We start from the raw sequence: 17,013 nt of genomic DNA, 5'->3' as shown, positions 1-17,013 counted from the left end.
GTTCCGCTTTCACTTGTTGACATATTAAACACTTCGAAACAAAATCAGATATGTCTCGTTTCATACCATGCCACCAAAACTGACGTCTCAGATCGTTGTACATTTTCGTACTCCCCGGGTGAATTGACATTCGGCTACAATGAGGTTCGTTCAGAATTGTCGAGATAAGTTCTGAATTTCTTGGAACACACAAACGACTTCTGAACCTCAAACAATCGTCATCATCAATTTGAAACTCTGATTCCATATTCGAAACACATTCAGCCCGTTTTGCAACCAATTCATCATCGACTTTCTCAGCTTCACGAATTTGATGAATCAACAATGGTTTGGCCTTTAATTCTGCTACTAACACATTATCGGATAGAACAGACAAGTGTACATTCATCGCTCGTAAAGCAAACAGTGGTTTACGACTTAAAGCATCCGCAACCACATTAGCCTTTCCCGGGTGATAGTCAATGACAAGCTCATAATCTTTTAACAACTCAAGCCAACGTCTTTGTCGCAGATTCAAATCTCTTTGAGTCTTCAAATATTTGAGACTTTTGTGATCCGAAAATACATGGCACTTCTCACCAAATAAGTAATGTCGCCATATTTTCAAAGCGAATACGATGGCAGTTAATTCGAGATCATGGGTTGGATAATTTTTCTCATGTGGCTTCAATTGCCTAGACGCATAAGCTACAACTCGACCTTCTTGCCTCAATACACAACCCAACCCAAGTAAGGATACATCACTGTAAATGACAAACTTTTTGCCTGATTCAGGCTGCACTAGTACTGGAGCTTCAGTCAAATAAGTTTTTAGTTGATCGAAACTTTTCTGACATTTTTCTGTCCATTCAAACTTAACATCTTTCTGAAGTAGTTTCGTCATTTGTGTGGCTATCATCGAGAAACCCTTTACCAACCGTCTATAGTAACCGGCAAGTCCCAAAAAGCTCCAAACCTCAATAATATTTCTCGGAGGCTTCCAGTTAAGTACGGCTGAAATTTTGCTCGAATCAACTCTAATACCCGATGCAGATACCACATGACCCAAAAAGCTAACTTCTCTCAACCAGAACTCACATTTACTGAACTTAGCATATAACTGCTTATCCCGTAAAATCTGCAACACTAATCTCAGGTGTTCAGCATGTTTGGTATCATCCCTCGAATAGACCAAAATGTCATCAATAAACACAACTACAAATCGATCCAAATACTGTCTGAAGATCCGATTCATCAAATCCATAAATACCGCAGGGGCATTAGTGAATCCAAGTGGCATCACTAAGAACTCGTAGTGACCGTATCTCGTTCTAAAAGCAGTTTTGGGTATATCTGAATTTCGAACTCGCAACTGATAATAACCCGATCTCAAATCTATCTTTGAAAACACTGAGGCCCCCTTTAGTTGATCAAACAAATCATCAATACGCGGTAACAGATATTTATTCTTTATTGTCACTTTATTCAGCTGACGATAGTTGATGCACAACCTCATGGTTCCGTCCTTCTTTTTCACAAACAATACTGGTGCACCCCAAGGTGAAAAACTCGGTCGAGCAAAACCTCTATCCGTCAACTCTTGCAACTGAGTTTTCAATTCTTTCAATTCCGTTGGTGCAATACGATACGGAGCTATCGAAATCGGTGTAGTCCCAGGTACAAGTTCGATGCCAAACTCTACCTCCCGAACAGGTGGTAACCCCGGTAATTCTTCGGGAAAAACATTCGGATATTCACAAACCACTGGTACCGATTCAAGTTTCTTTTCTGATTCTTTATTATCAAGTACGTATGCAAGATACGCTTCACACCCCTTTCTCACATATTTTTGAGCTAACATTGAGGATATTATTGTTGGTAATCCGTTCCAATTAGTAGACTCAACTCGGATTATCTCATTATTTGCACATCTCAAATCAATAGTCTTACTTTTGCAATTCACAACTGTATCATGTACGGTCAACCAATCCAAACTGAGAATAACATCAAATTCATCAAACGGTAAAAGCATCAAGTCGACCGGAAAACAGGAGCCTCGGATTATTAAGGGGCATTTCTTACACACCTTGTCGACAAGCACATAACGACCCAAGGGATTCGACACTCTAATAACGAACTCAGTAGACTCAACAGGTAAAGTCTTACTGGATGCTAAAGTCTCACATACATAAGAATGAGTAGATCCAGGGTCAATCAAAGCAATCACATCAGTATCAAAGAGAGTGAAAGTACCGGTAATAACATCAGGCGAAGAAGCATCCTCGCGTGCACGTATAGCATAAGCTCTAGCAGGAGCACGAGCCTCAGATCTGGTGGTAACATCTCTAGATCCTCTCTGACCGCCACTAGCATTCCCCGCATTTTTAGGTGGCCTACCTCGTGCTGTAGTAGCACCTAGTTTCCCACTCTGATTTACATTTTGTTCAGACAGTCTCGGACAATCTTTGATAAAGTGGTCAGCTGATCCGCACTTATAACAGGAGCGGTCATGGAATCTACAACTCCCCGAATGCCATTTACCGCAATACTGGCACTCTGTCCTATCCCGACGATCATTTCCAACACTGGCAACCGAAGTGACTCACGTACTCACAGGGGGTCAATCACGATCTCGTCTGGAAAAACCGAAGTGTCTTTAGATCGGCCTGACTCATCTCTAAATTTCTTCGATGACTGTTGAAAGGGCTTTCCCGAAGATCTCTTACGAAACTCTTTTGCTCCCATATCAGCTTTTTTTTCTCCTTGCTGAGCTCTTCGGCTTTGCAAGCTCACTCAACAAGTACTACAAATTCTCTAATTTCAAGAATGCCAACATACAGTTTTATATCTTCATTCAGTCCATCTTCGAAACGTTTACACATTACAGCTTCTGAAGAAATGCATTCTCGAGCGTACCGGCTAAGCCTCACAAACTTTCGTTCATAATCAGTAACAGACATGGAACCTTGTTTAAGTTCAAGAAATTCCTTCCGTTTTTTATCAATGAATCTCTGGCTAATATACTTTTTTCCGAAACTCAGTTTGGAAAAACTCCCAAGTTACTCGTTCTCTAGGCACAACAGAAATCAACGTATTCCACCAATAGTATGCAGAATCACGTAGTAAAGAAATAGTACACTTCAGACATTCATCGGGTGTGCAAGATAGTTCATCAAGTACCCGAATAGTGTTGCCCAACCAAAATTCAGCTTGCTCGGCATCATCGCTGTCTGTAGCTTTAAATTCAGTAGCCCCGTGCTTTCGGATTCTGTCAACTGGGGGCTTATTTAACCTCATCTGATCAATTACCGGAGGTATCGCGGTTGCAGGGGGTGTATTAGTCAGGGTGGGGGTTGTGGGACAGCCGTATTAGTTCGAATATACTGATTGAACCAATCATTCATCACGCTATAAAAAGCCTGCCTAGCTTCATCATTCTGATGACTAGCAATAGGTTGAGAGTCCACCGGCGCCGTCCCATGTGCGAGAGCAGGCGCTACACTCTCAACATCATCAGCTACCACTCGATTGGGATCAGGATCCATTACTATAAATAAACACATTTTTAACTGTCAGAAATCACCACACTATCAGATAAACACAAAATGGCATGTATAGCTATTCCCCTACGTATTACGGTAGTCCTAGAATCGACTAAACCGTAGCTCTGATACCAAATAAATGTCACACCCCGTACCCGAGACCATTTCCGAAGTCGAACTCGAGGTGCTAACAGACTTAATTCCTTACTTAAACAGCTCATACAATTCATTTTTAAAATTTCCAGACGAGCTGGCTAACTGCATCACAGTCACTCTAAAAATCATATCTCGAGTTCCAAAACTTGAAATCCAATTTCGTAAATTTTTCCTGAAACTAGACTCATACATATATTTACTAATTTTTTTCTAGAATTTTTGGTCAGGCCAATTAGTACAGTTTATTAGTTAAAGTATCCCCTATTTCAGGGTTCGACTACTCTAACCTTCATGCATTACGACTTAGATATCTCCCTATACAGGGCTTCAATACTTATGCCGTTTGTTTCTAATGAAACTAGACTCAAAAAGGAATCTGTACATATAAAGCATTACTTCTAATTATCTCTGGTTAATTTATGGTGAATTTCCAAATTTAGAACAGGGGATCCAGAAATCGCTCTGGCCCTGTTTCACGAAAACTTAAACATCTCATAAAATACGGCTCATATGGTCGTTTCGTTTCTTTCATATGAAATTATACTCATCAAGATTCGATTAAATAATTTATTAATTATTTAATTCTATTTCTACTATTTTTAGTAATTTTTCAAATTCACATCACTGCTGCTGTTAGCATCTATTTTAAGGTAAATTTTACTTATTTCATAGTTTTCCATGAATCAACTAGTAATTTGACATACATTATTTCCAAGTATAATTACGATTAGCCATGAAATACGTAGCACCAATAGGACCATGATTGGCCATTCCAATGGCTAATCATTACCAAACATTTCCACACCACTTAATAACCATATCATAAGACCATATATACAAAATGATCATAATGTTATACTCAAAATATACAAGCCATTTTCGCATGGCTATACGAATATACATTACCAAAAGATACTTAATCAACACCAAGGGTCAGCCCTATACATGCCATTATCAAGTTCAACTGAAGAGTACCAAAAAGTGGCTTAGACAGTGTGGATGACTTCGACTTTGACACTTCCGAGTCCGATAGCTGACGAACAAAATCTATAAAACTGAGAATTAAAGCAAAAGAATAAGCATTTCGATGCTTACTAAGTTTTAAATAATGAAATCATTTAAAAGAATGGCATAATAATATCTAAGTTTGTTTGTTTCATCCTTTGGCCGAATAGAAAATAACTAAGGTACTACTTTTATCATTCATATCACAAAGGTGAAAGCAATATATATATCCAACTAAATTCATTCTATAGTCGAATACGATCATCTCACATTTCCGTGTCAATCTCATGCATATACACCTACATCTCACATTTGTGAAGTTGAACTCTCTAATTCGGAACTCATACATCATAATCACATCATAAACGTTCGAATGATTTTAAACAATGGTCTAAGCATCCCCACCAATTTCAAAGTCATAATTTAACATAATCATATTCTCAACGAGAGTAAATTACTTACCTAGTTATCTTACTGTAAGTAACACATTGGTTCAAAATTGTTTCAACATGTATTATATGATTTCTCGTACGAATATTTACGAGTTCTCAACTCAATATTATGCCGTCACAGACGCCCTTCGGAACCAAGCCCGATTCTTAGCGCTGACTCAAAAAGCCCTTCAAGACCAAGCTCGGACTATGACATTGGCCCGAAGGCCCTTCGAAACTAGGTTCGGTTATGACACTAGCTCAAAAGCCCTTCGAGACCAAGCTCGGATTATGACACTGGCTCAAAAGCCCTTCGAAACCAAGCTCGGATTTAAACCCCGATTAACATTCACACATATATGCATATATATAATTGCTTTATCAAATCATAAGCTAAGTTCCATTACTTAAAGACTTACCTCGGATGTTGTCGAACAATTCCAACAGCTATTCGATCACTTTTTCCTTTCCCCTATCCAACTTTGACCCCCCTTGCTCTTGAGCTAAATAAGTATAAATAGAGATGTTTAATATTTTGATCAATAGTGTTTACTTATTATTCACATTCGGTAATCAAATATCCATCTCATTTTAATATATTATCATTACCACAATTAGTCTTAAACCTACCGATTTCATAACTAATATATGTTCATACACAAATGTTACTTTCACCAAATGCTCTTGTAATTAAAGTAATAACTTATCAATCGACTATCAAAACCAAATGTCATTATATTACTAGATATACATGCACCCACATACATAAGCTCAATAATCATAATATAACATCATGTAATTATATTATTTATGTGGCCGAATATACTTGGTCATACATACCCATAAAAAAAAATCAAATTCCAAATTTTTATTTCATTTGCTCACTAAACCGAATACACTTACCATGTTCACAAACACTCTTCAACAATTTCTTTTCTTTAGTCAAACACATAATTTTCCATCTCAAAATTTATTTTCCTACTAATTTAACTTACTCCGAGGTTGAATGCTACTTTAGCATTAAGCTTATATTCTCTTCGTTATTAAGTAATTGTTCATAGCTCAACTAGCATCCATTTTCGATTTAACACAAAAATTCATAACCGAATGCTGTTTATCTTAAGCTATCATTATATTATCAAAATTGAATTAATTAAACTCATATAAGCACTATCAAAACCAAAATCTATGTCTAGCATTACTCAAGGTTTATACTAAAAAAAAATCAATTACAAAGCCGAATTTGTTCAAGTAACTCAACAAATCCACATTCATCTATTTCATGTACAAATACTAACACTTAAGTATTAACTAGTTCAACTTCAAATAACCACAAAAAAAAAACAACAATCTAACCCCTTAATTTCTACTATGGCCGAAAGCTTAAGACATTACCCAACTCAAAATTTTGTCATGGGTTAAGCAAAGAACTTAAGAACTAACTCAAAATATACTAAAATTTCAAGAATTAGCATGAGCTACTCACCTTATTTTGAGTTCAAGATCACCGAATGGTTGTTCTTTTCTTTCTTTAGAATCGGCTAGGTAGAAACATGGATGAAGACTTTGTTTCTTTCACCCATTTCCTTCCTTTAATTATTATTTCTTTATTTTATTACATTCATCCATGATAATATGGCATCTAGCTAATTAAAGTTAATAGAAAATTCATATTTGATTATATAATTTGTAGCATGGCGGGCCACTACCTATAGTTTGGCTAATTTGACATGCAAGTACAAGCACTTTCCAACATATATTAATAGGCCACTTTAGCATTTGCCTAGCACATTTCTAAATTTTCTCATACAAGTCCTATTTAATAAATTTCACATACTATATACAAAATTTAAGCATGAATTTTTCACACATGCATATTCATATATAATAAGCATCAAATATGACTGTTAATTATTTTTATGACTCGGTTTCGTGGTCCCGAAACCACTTTCCGACTAGGGTCAAATTAGAGGTGTCACAAAAACCATGTCTGGGACATGGCATCGGCATTGATATGTGTGCCAGTGTAAGACCATGTCTGAGACATGGCATCAGCGTTGATATGTTTGCTAGTATAAGACCATGTCTGGGACATGGCATCGGCACAAATATATGATCCCGTATAAGACCATATCAGGGATATGGCTTTGACATCGTTAAGTGCTTTCGTATAAAACCATGTCTAGGACATGGCATCGATTTGAGGTCCCGTATAAGACCATGTCTGGGATATGGTATCGGCACCGATATGAGACTTCGTATAAGACCATATCTTAAATATGGCATCGATTTGCAGACCCATGTAAGACCATGTCTAGGACAGGACTTTGGCACTCTATTTGGCATATGATAATCCCAAATGTCCTTCAGTATTCTGGGTGGTCCAATAGGTCATTCAAGATTATGGTTAAGAAGTGGAGTAATATGTGAAAAGTGTTGAAAGGGTACAGGTATGAACACTAAGCTTATGGTTATTGAGACTATAAAATGTCGACACCTCGGTGAGCTAAGATGTATGAATTATGATTATGAATTTTTTTGCAATATCATGCTAACTTACATTGTGTAATTGAACATGGAATCCATGAAATGGTGAGTTCATGATTAGTTGAAAATGAACTTAAATAGTTATCATCATATTGCACTAAAACAGGTTTGGACAGCAGCAATAGTTCGACTTTGAAAATCCACCAAAAATTGTGGAAATTGAATTAGATACTAAATAAGATATGAAACTAAATATTATTGAGTCTAGTTTCACATAGAGGAAATGGTGTAAGCAAAATAATTTCATATTATGAAATATTTGAATTTTTGTGAGACAGGGTAAGAGTGATTTCGGGCTCTCCTATCTTAACTTTGGAAAATCACTAAAAATTGTAAAAGAATAATTATGGGTTAGAACTGATATGACTAAGTTATTGGAACATCATCCGGATCTCGTACTAAGAGATAAATAAATTGTAGTGAAGAAAGGTCAAAGCTGTCAAACAGCAGAAAGGGGTAATTTTGAAGAATAAACTGCACTTATTGGCCAATCCATAAATTCTAAAAATTTCATGGTAGAAATATATATGAGTCTAGTTTCAAATGTTTTTAATGGATATAAATTTAGAATTCTGTAGCTCAAGTTATATATAATTTAGTGACTATGACTCGAGTAGACAACTTGACTAGAATATGAGCAAATAGTGGAATTATGTGCAATTTCGATTGTGTCACCATGAGAACATGTTGTGAGTATAAATTGCTAATTATTTTCATATGGACCTACTAAGCTATAAAGCTTACCCCCTCCTTTCCATTTCTTTAGTGTTTTCAGGTTAGCTCGGGGTTGGAGATCGTCGGAGGCAGCATCACACTATCAAATTATCAATTTGGGGTATTAATGAATGTTAAGTGTTTTCAAGTGAGTGGCATGTATAGAGACTTAGTTATTTGTGATATGTGTTTTATGATTTGGAAAAATGCATTGGCTTATAATGATTCAATTGTATATAGCCATGAGATGTGGCTTATATTGATTATTGGGTTGTAACCCTATTATATGTGCATGCACAAGCTTAAAAGTTTCATATGATATGTGTATGTGACTTGATATGGTGTGAAATGTCTTAAACAAGAATGCTATTCTACGCATGGACAATATGTTGGTATTTTATAAAGTCATGAGTTAGCCTTGAATATGAATGTTTGATGATTAAGTTGAAATCTTTCGATATGATGGTAACCATGGTATAAAAGTATAAGTAATAACATAATAGACAATGCCAAATGAGTGTGAATTGGTGTGTTTAACTTAATATAAAATGAGTATGTAAAACACATGTATCATGACATGCAAATGCTATGTTGTGGCCTAATTGAAGATGTTTAATCATTAAATAGATGCCATGTTATATGTCCTTGATTTTGTATATATGTGTGAGGGTTTATGTTTGACCAAGGCTTGGAAAATAGCCTAAGTGTTGACCACACGGGTAGAGACACGGCCGTATGTCTCAGACGTGTGGGGGATACGGCCTTAGCACATAGGCGTGTGACTTGGCCTTGTGACCCTATTTTGTCATTGACGTCATAAATAGAGAGTTACACGGGCTGAAGACACGGGCGTGTCTGACCACACAGTCTAACCCACACGGGCGTGTGACTCTCTAATCATGGAAAATTTCTCTAAGTGTTGTAAAATTTTTAGAAGTTCTTGGATTAGTCTTGAACCACCCTTGATGTATGTTTTAGGCCTCGAAGACTCGTATAAGGGACGATATGCATGTGTTTGAATGTTTTTGAATTGGTCGAAATTTTATGGCTCAGTTTTACATGTAGGTGCATGTTTAATTCTGGTAATGCCCTGTATCCTTTCCCAGCGTCAGACACGGGTAAGGGGTGTTACAAATTTAATGATGGTTACATTATGATAGTTTGGTACTTATAATGTGTGAATGGTATGGTACAAATGGTTAGTTTAAGTTGAAGTGATATAGTTCAATTTATGATAAGTTTGAGATGAAAATGATTTAGGTGTTAATGAAGAAATGTGTCAAGTACATGTATATGTTTAAGTGATTTTGTATGTTTGCATTTGAGGTGTCTATATGGCATATTAGCTGAATGGAATTTAATCATTTGAATTGGTAATTTTTATGCATGTTTGGATATGTTTTGATGCCTTGGTCACATGTGCAAATTGTGTTTAGGTGCATGCTTGAGGTGGGTGAAAGAAATGGCTTGATTTTGGTCAACTTCTTGTTCACACTGCCTAAAACACGGGCGTGTGTCTCACACCGGCCATGCGACATGGCCGTGTGTTCTTTGTAGGTTTTAAAGGTTTCAGGTCGAGTGTTACACGGCCTAGCACACAGGCATGTGGCTTGGCCATGTGACTCAAGTTAGAGAGTTACACGGGCTAGAACACGGCCATGTGTCCCTACTTCAAATGCCCACACAGCCTGAAACACAGGCTTGTGTCTCAGTCGTGTAAGTCACACAGCCGTGTGACCCCTGCAGTGTAAAATTTTCTATCTTTTTCCATGAGATTTTAAATGTTTTCGATTTAGTCCTGAATCGTTTCTAAAGCTTTTCTATGGCCTCGAGGGCTCGTACAAGGGACAATATGAATGATATTGATTGGTTTTTCTATGACTGATGTTGAGTTATTAAATGATTAAAATTTTTGATAGTTTTGAAATGTAAACTCCAGTAATGCTCCGTAACCCTATTCCGACAATGGATACGGGTTAAGGGTGTTACAACAATAAATCGAGAGAAGTTAACTTGAATGTGGGTTGAGAACTTTGCTTGTGGACAAGCAAATGCTTAAGTAAGGGATATTTGGTAAGTGTTAAAATTAACATGTTTTAACCTTATTTTTAATGTGATTTTTGGTGATTATATGATGTTAATTGTGAATTTTATGCTCCTAATCCTTTAAATTCATGTTTTAATGCTTAATAGAGCACTTGGGAGCGAAAATGAATGAAAACCGAAATGTCGAAGCAAGCTGCAGGAGCCACACAGGCTGAACCATTCCACGTGGCCATGTGACCCACACCGACTGAACCATTCCACACGGCCATGTGACCCACACGAGTGTGTGGTAGGCCGTGCCGATTTCACGAAATTACGCACGAACTGCGAAAAATCATGATTTTAGGTTTTTCGGGCATTCTAAGACGTATATATGACATAAATAAAAAGATCGGAGAGACTTGTCATAGAATATTCAAGAAAACAACTAGAGAAATACCATTTAAGTCAGCTTTGAAGCAGATTTCCGTCAAGATTGAAGATTCCTAGTTGATTTCTTAGGAAGTTATCATGAGTTTCTTTATTTCTTTCAGTTACACTTATCTTGGTTGTTTCTATTTTCCAGCAAGAACTAATTTTCTAAATACCTAAGGGAGATGAACCCTATGACGGATTCTATCGTTTGATTTTTATTTTATGCAATAAATATTTAGTTTCTTATTTTCAATTATGTGTGCTTAATTATTGGTTTAATATTTCTAGATTATTAATTCATGTTTGATGTGCTTAAATAGGTGGTTGAATAGACCCTGTTTAAGAGTAGATCTTGTATAGTTGAGTGGAGTTGCATGCAATCCTAGAAATAGGATGACATAAATCTACCGAATTAGAGTCCATCTAATAGGGGAATCTATAGCACGAGTTAATGTAATAATAGGGATTTTAATTAGAAAGAAATTTCAATTAATCAACCTAGAGTTAGTTGCTCTTATGCTCAAAAGAGATATTTGCATAATTTATGGATTTCTACGGATCAAGTTACTAAGTAAGAAAATTGCGTAATTTAGATTAACAATGATAGATGAAATCTAGGTGAATTATTTCTTAGGTATTGTTTTAATTCTTGGTTGTTACTTGATTATTTTCGTGATTTGTTCTTTTTCATGTTCGTTAGTTTATTAATTTAGTTAATTTTAGTTTTCAATCAATCACTCGAATTATTCGATTAAATAATAGAAAAACAGTAATTACTAGTACTTTTAGTCTTCGTGGGAATGATATCTTTACTCACCGTAGCTATACTATTAATTGATAGGTGCATTTGCCTTAGTTAAATTTTTAGTTAGTTTCATGGATATTAATGCACATGAATCTTCCCTTTAATATGATGCTAATCAGTGAAGGGGATCCTGATCATTCTTTTCTTGTAAAAAAGAACGACAAAAAGTGTCCACGGAGGTGATGTGATGGATGAGTCAAGCCTGAAGGTGAAGGTAGCGGGAGACGAAGGATTGGAATGTATCTCAAATGTCAGAGTGCTTACCATAGGCTTTACTATCAAATGCTTTTGCCACCATACGCAACTAGCAACGGATGTAGACAGAGGTAAATTTAAGAGCTTTTCAATTACTTGATATTTTGATTTTTAAACGAAGAAAGCTCAAGTGTGGTTGAAATCTATACTTTTCATTTTCATTTTTTTTAGTCCTAATATTTGTATTTGTCGTATTGCTTCAATAAAAATGTCCAACTTGTTTCAAAAAACACTAATGAATATTTTAAAATATATTATACATTTTACTTATATCCTAATAATGGTTATTTATATTAATTATATAAAATTAAAATATTTTATTAAAAATAAAAAATTATGTCTATATGATATGATATAAAAACTAATGAATATTTTAAAATATTTTATATATTTACATATCTACTAATAATGATTATTTATATTAATTATATAAAATTAAAATATTTTATTAAAAAAGTCATGTCACATGATGATATGATATAAAATAGTAATGCATAGCTAAAATTTTCAACCTATCCCTAAGATATTTAAAGATCACACTTCCTCCAAAGGCTTCGCAAAATTACCAGTCACTGTTTCATATCCATGCATACTGTTCACAACAAGATGAGAGTGGAGAGTTTCTTAAGTTTACACATGTTATTAACTATGAACAAGAAATCAAGATTCAAAAGCATTAACATGAATATTTTGATTAATAGAATGAGATCCTTTTTACAAGGCAACAATGGTGATAGAACTAACAAATAGTAAATCATATATCTTGTATAAACCAGACATACACTCTGCAGTCTTTTTCTCCACGTAGCAGCCATGTTTCAATATTTGCTCCAATATTAACTGCAACTCTAAGCTTTAGTTCCTTCTCCTCGCTTCTTTTCATCTTCAACATCCTGCAAGTGGCCATATAAATGAAACCATATGTTACAATTGACTACCATTCAAAGAAGGAACAACCCTGGCATAAGCATCAATGAATTGAGGTAACACTTAACATGTTACCAATTGAAGATCAAAGGATGTAACAAAATGATAAGACGTAAAAGTTGTTCGAGCTTACAGAATTTTCAATCTTGTCAAAATCATCACCAAAACTCCCATCACCATCACCATCACCATCACCATCACCATCAACTGAATAATTAACAAATTGAAAGGACAAATACTATTTAAAATAGAGAAAGAAATGTCTAGTTCAATCCATTTCTAAAGGGTTCTATATCAACAATGAATCTTGTCACATTATTGCAGTAATGGCCTCATTAACATCTCCAGTCTCAGGTGCCTTATCAGGAAATAAACACCTCTTCCAAAATCATACACTGCTTTGAATTATGAATCAACCATAGTAAGTTAGGCTACAGAATGCATAATCAGGCTTTAATATGACTCGAGAGAAAAACATCCTTTCGGAAATATAATTTGAATAAGAAGTCATCAACATATAATTTAAAACTGCTAAGTAACTTCAAGAGCAAGCAATTCAAACTATCAAAACTCCAGGAAACAAAAGGAAACCTGTGTCAATATTTTATATCTGTACCTCCACCACCAGCATCGCTATCATCAAAATCTCCCAACAAAAATGTATCCAAATCTTGCTCGGCAGATGCATTCGAAGTTTTACTTTTCAGACTAGTTTCTGATTGCTCTGTCGTAAGTACAGGTGTTTGCTACAGATGTTTGCTTTAGTTCATCCACCTTTGCCTCCTCCTGCTTTGCTCTCTGTTTAACTTCCTCCACGCACTGCTGCTCATAGCTGAAAATACAAATATCTCACATCAAATAATAATCTAATCCCTTATCCTAAAGTATCGTTTATACATATTCTAATTAAATACTTACGAGCCAACATGAGTGCTAACTAGAGTGAAATATATCCTCCAAAATTTTCTTTCTTTCATCACACGCGGACACAGTTCGTATCTTAATTTCTTGATTTCCTGCATAAATTATAAATTACTACCATAGTATAAAAAAATGAAACGATGTTTGCATATTCCAATTGCAACTGAAATTTACAATAATAAAATTTAGACGAAAAAATTATTCAAAAATTTTTTTTAACTACAATGTTATCAGCGATCACGATGAAAACAACTCAAATCAAAATGCAAACGTAGCCTTCAAATTAAAAATTCCAGAATGATACGTAATTTTTTTTACCTTAACAGTAGTAAGAACAAGATTGGCATGCCTCTCTTGCCATTCATTCAGATCCTTCCGTACATTGGTCCCCGTAGTAGTCGCGTCCGGTTCATCTACTCAACAATCTAAACTTTTAGATTTAATTTTCTTTTTTTTAATGAAAAAAATAAATGTAAAAAATTTACCTAGTACACGGAAAGGGAAGCTCTGGAAAGTACTAGAAGTAAAATTTCCAACAAAGTCTCTCAAATCATCAGTGAGACCGAACTTCCGAAGCTCCGAATCGGAGATGGGTGGAGGATCCGAGGAGGCAATGGAGAGGGAGGAGAGTTGAGGAGGGATAATGTCGGAAATGGACTTGGAGAGACTTTGGCTTTGGAGTTGGATTTGATCGGCTTGTTTGAGAGTGGCGACTCTGAGCTCATCGGCCTTTTTGGAAGCTTCAAGAGCAAGCTCATCGGCTTTCTTGGAGGCTTCAAAAGCAAGCTCCTTGGACTTCTTAGCGGTGTCGGCGACTAGATCCGCGATTTTGTTTGGCATTGTTAGGGTCTGAGATTTCTTCGCCGTTTCTTCCGCGAAGGACTTGGCGCGCTGCCAAAAATCTTCCATTTTTGGGATTTGAATCGGATGGATTTGATTCTTTTGATCTTCTCTGCTGTTGATGTACCTTAGTTTTTCTTCCTAAAATGGCGTCGTTTTGATTTGGATCTGTTCCTTAAATTTTTAATAATTGTTCGGGTATTATAATTGTTTTCGTTCTTCCTTGGCAAATGATTTGTGTTTTTTGAGTTATGTTTTCTCAACTTATTATCTCTTTATTGTACGGGTGTTTTGCGGGAATATTATAAAAAAAATAAAATACAAAAATGAGTTGTTGTTAAGATTAAATATCAAAATGATACATTTAGATGGGTGGAGGGTAGTGTCTCAATTTTTTAATAGTATATAATAGAAAAATATTATTTTAGTAGGACCTAAAAACAGAGGAGCTAGCTCAGGAGGCACAAGTGGAGGGGCTGGCAGAGGCGGCACCACTTTAGAGGGAATGGGACGGCTGCATGTTAAGTTCCTTTGTTTTTTTGTGTGTTTGAGAACTTTATAATGATCCCTAAATTCCATTTTTGGCCATGAGTAAAGAAGAAGAAAATAAGAGAAGAAGAAGATGGAGAAAGAAAGGGCAGGTAAGGAAGGGAAAAAGAAAGAAAAAAAGTGAAGGAGAACAGAGAGAGAAGGAGAAAGAGAAGAAAAAAATAGAAAAGAAAAGGTTAATTATTTTTGTTAAAAATTAATGGTTATTTTTGTTATAAATTAATGGATTAATGTTAATTTAATTTGTTTTTGATGTTATTATTTTTATTTAATTTAAATTTAATTTTTAAATGTAATTTTGTAAGGTATTATTTGGTTAAAAAGAGCTATTAAGGTATGTTTGTATTTATTTTATAATTTTATTCATTTATAATTTATTTTTAATGTTTATTAAAGTAAAAAAGCCTATTTATGTTATATACAAAGAATGTTTTATTATTTTATGTAATTTATTTGTTAAGTGTGTTTTAGGTTGATTAAATATATTTGTTATGAAATTTATTTGGCATGTTATTTTAATATTTTTTTTACTTTTTTTTATGCAGGTAAAAGATGAGACTATTGATATGGAATTTGGAATTTATGAGATAAATTAGGAATTAGTTTATATGTTTATATGTTTTAATTTTTTAAGATTTTATGTTTTCTTAAATTTTATTTTATGTTTTTTATAAATAATAAAAATGAAATTTATTTTGAACTTCTATGAAAAAAATTATATTTTTTAACAATAATTAAGCTGGCGTGTTATTATATATATTATATTTTAAACCAAAAATGTTTACTTATTATCATTTTAAAGAAATAATAAAAATATTCGTATTTATTATGTATCGTTTATGTTATGTTTTTGTTATTGGCATGTTATTTTTAGTATTTTAATATAAAAATTTACTTATTATCATTTTAAAATAATAATAAGAATATTCGTATTTATTATATATCGTTTATGTTATGTTTTTTTATATTTTTTACTGACATATTATTTTTAGTATTTTAAAATAATTTTTTTGTTTTTTATGTAGGTAAAAGATTAAACCATTAGGATGGAATTTCTGAATGGGACCATTGAGTTAGAATTTATAAGATATATTTATTTTGTTAATGTAGTATAGCAAAAAATATGATGTGGAAAAAACTATTTGGTATTTTTTTGCAATTAAAAGAAAAATATAAAATTTAGGTATTTTGAAAAATATTTAAAATTCATCAAACTTTAAAATTAATAATCGAAATTTGTTTTGAAATTGCAGGAATCGCAATGGCTCCATTGATTAAAAACAATGGTCACATATCAAATACAGTTAATAATATGATAATATATTGTTATTTGTTAATCACGGGTTCTCTTAAAAAAAAGATCTACGTAATTTACGGAAATAAATTATGTTATTATAACTATTTTCTGTAATTTATCACTATCAAGGCCCGTACCGCGCATTAAGGGGTTGGGTGAATGGTTTAGGATATTCCCCGAATAAACGACTGATGTCATACTTGGAGTTAGCTAGATTCGGGTCAGTAGTATTGATCTGGTCGTTTGATTTGCGATACGATTTAATATCCGTATTGGTCGAACGTTGGCACCCAGAGACCCACACTTTCCATTTGCCGTGTGGGGATTGCAGTGTCACTCTAGAGGATGTTGCATTGCAACTTGGGCTCCCAATCGACGGGAGTGTCGTAATGAGCATAAGTGCGATAGCTAAGCCAGTTGCCTTTTGTTATAGCCTACTAGGAGTCTCGCCCGCCGATGATGAGTCCAATTTTACAGGTTTGAAATTTTCATTGCTGAAAGCTAATTTTGAACATTTATCAGTTAATGCCACTGAGTATGAGGTGATGTGCATAACTCGAGCGTACATTATGCATATTATAAGAG

At 34.5% G+C, this 17,013-nt stretch overlaps 1 pseudogene; it reads right to left on the bottom strand.

Moving 5' to 3' along the window:
* Positions 1-12,560: 12,560 nt before the first annotated feature.
* Positions 12,561-14,815, bottom strand: LOC107894986 (uncharacterized; annotated as a pseudogene).
* Between the last annotated feature and the right edge of the window lie 2,198 nt (positions 14,816-17,013).

Source organism: Gossypium hirsutum, chromosome A13 (genome assembly GCF_007990345.1).
Source record: "Gossypium hirsutum isolate 1008001.06 chromosome A13, Gossypium_hirsutum_v2.1, whole genome shotgun sequence".
NCBI lineage: Eukaryota > Viridiplantae > Streptophyta > Magnoliopsida > Malvales > Malvaceae > Gossypium > Gossypium hirsutum.
Note: the sequence above shows the minus strand (reverse complement) of the source record. Positions and strands in the feature narration are given on the sequence as shown.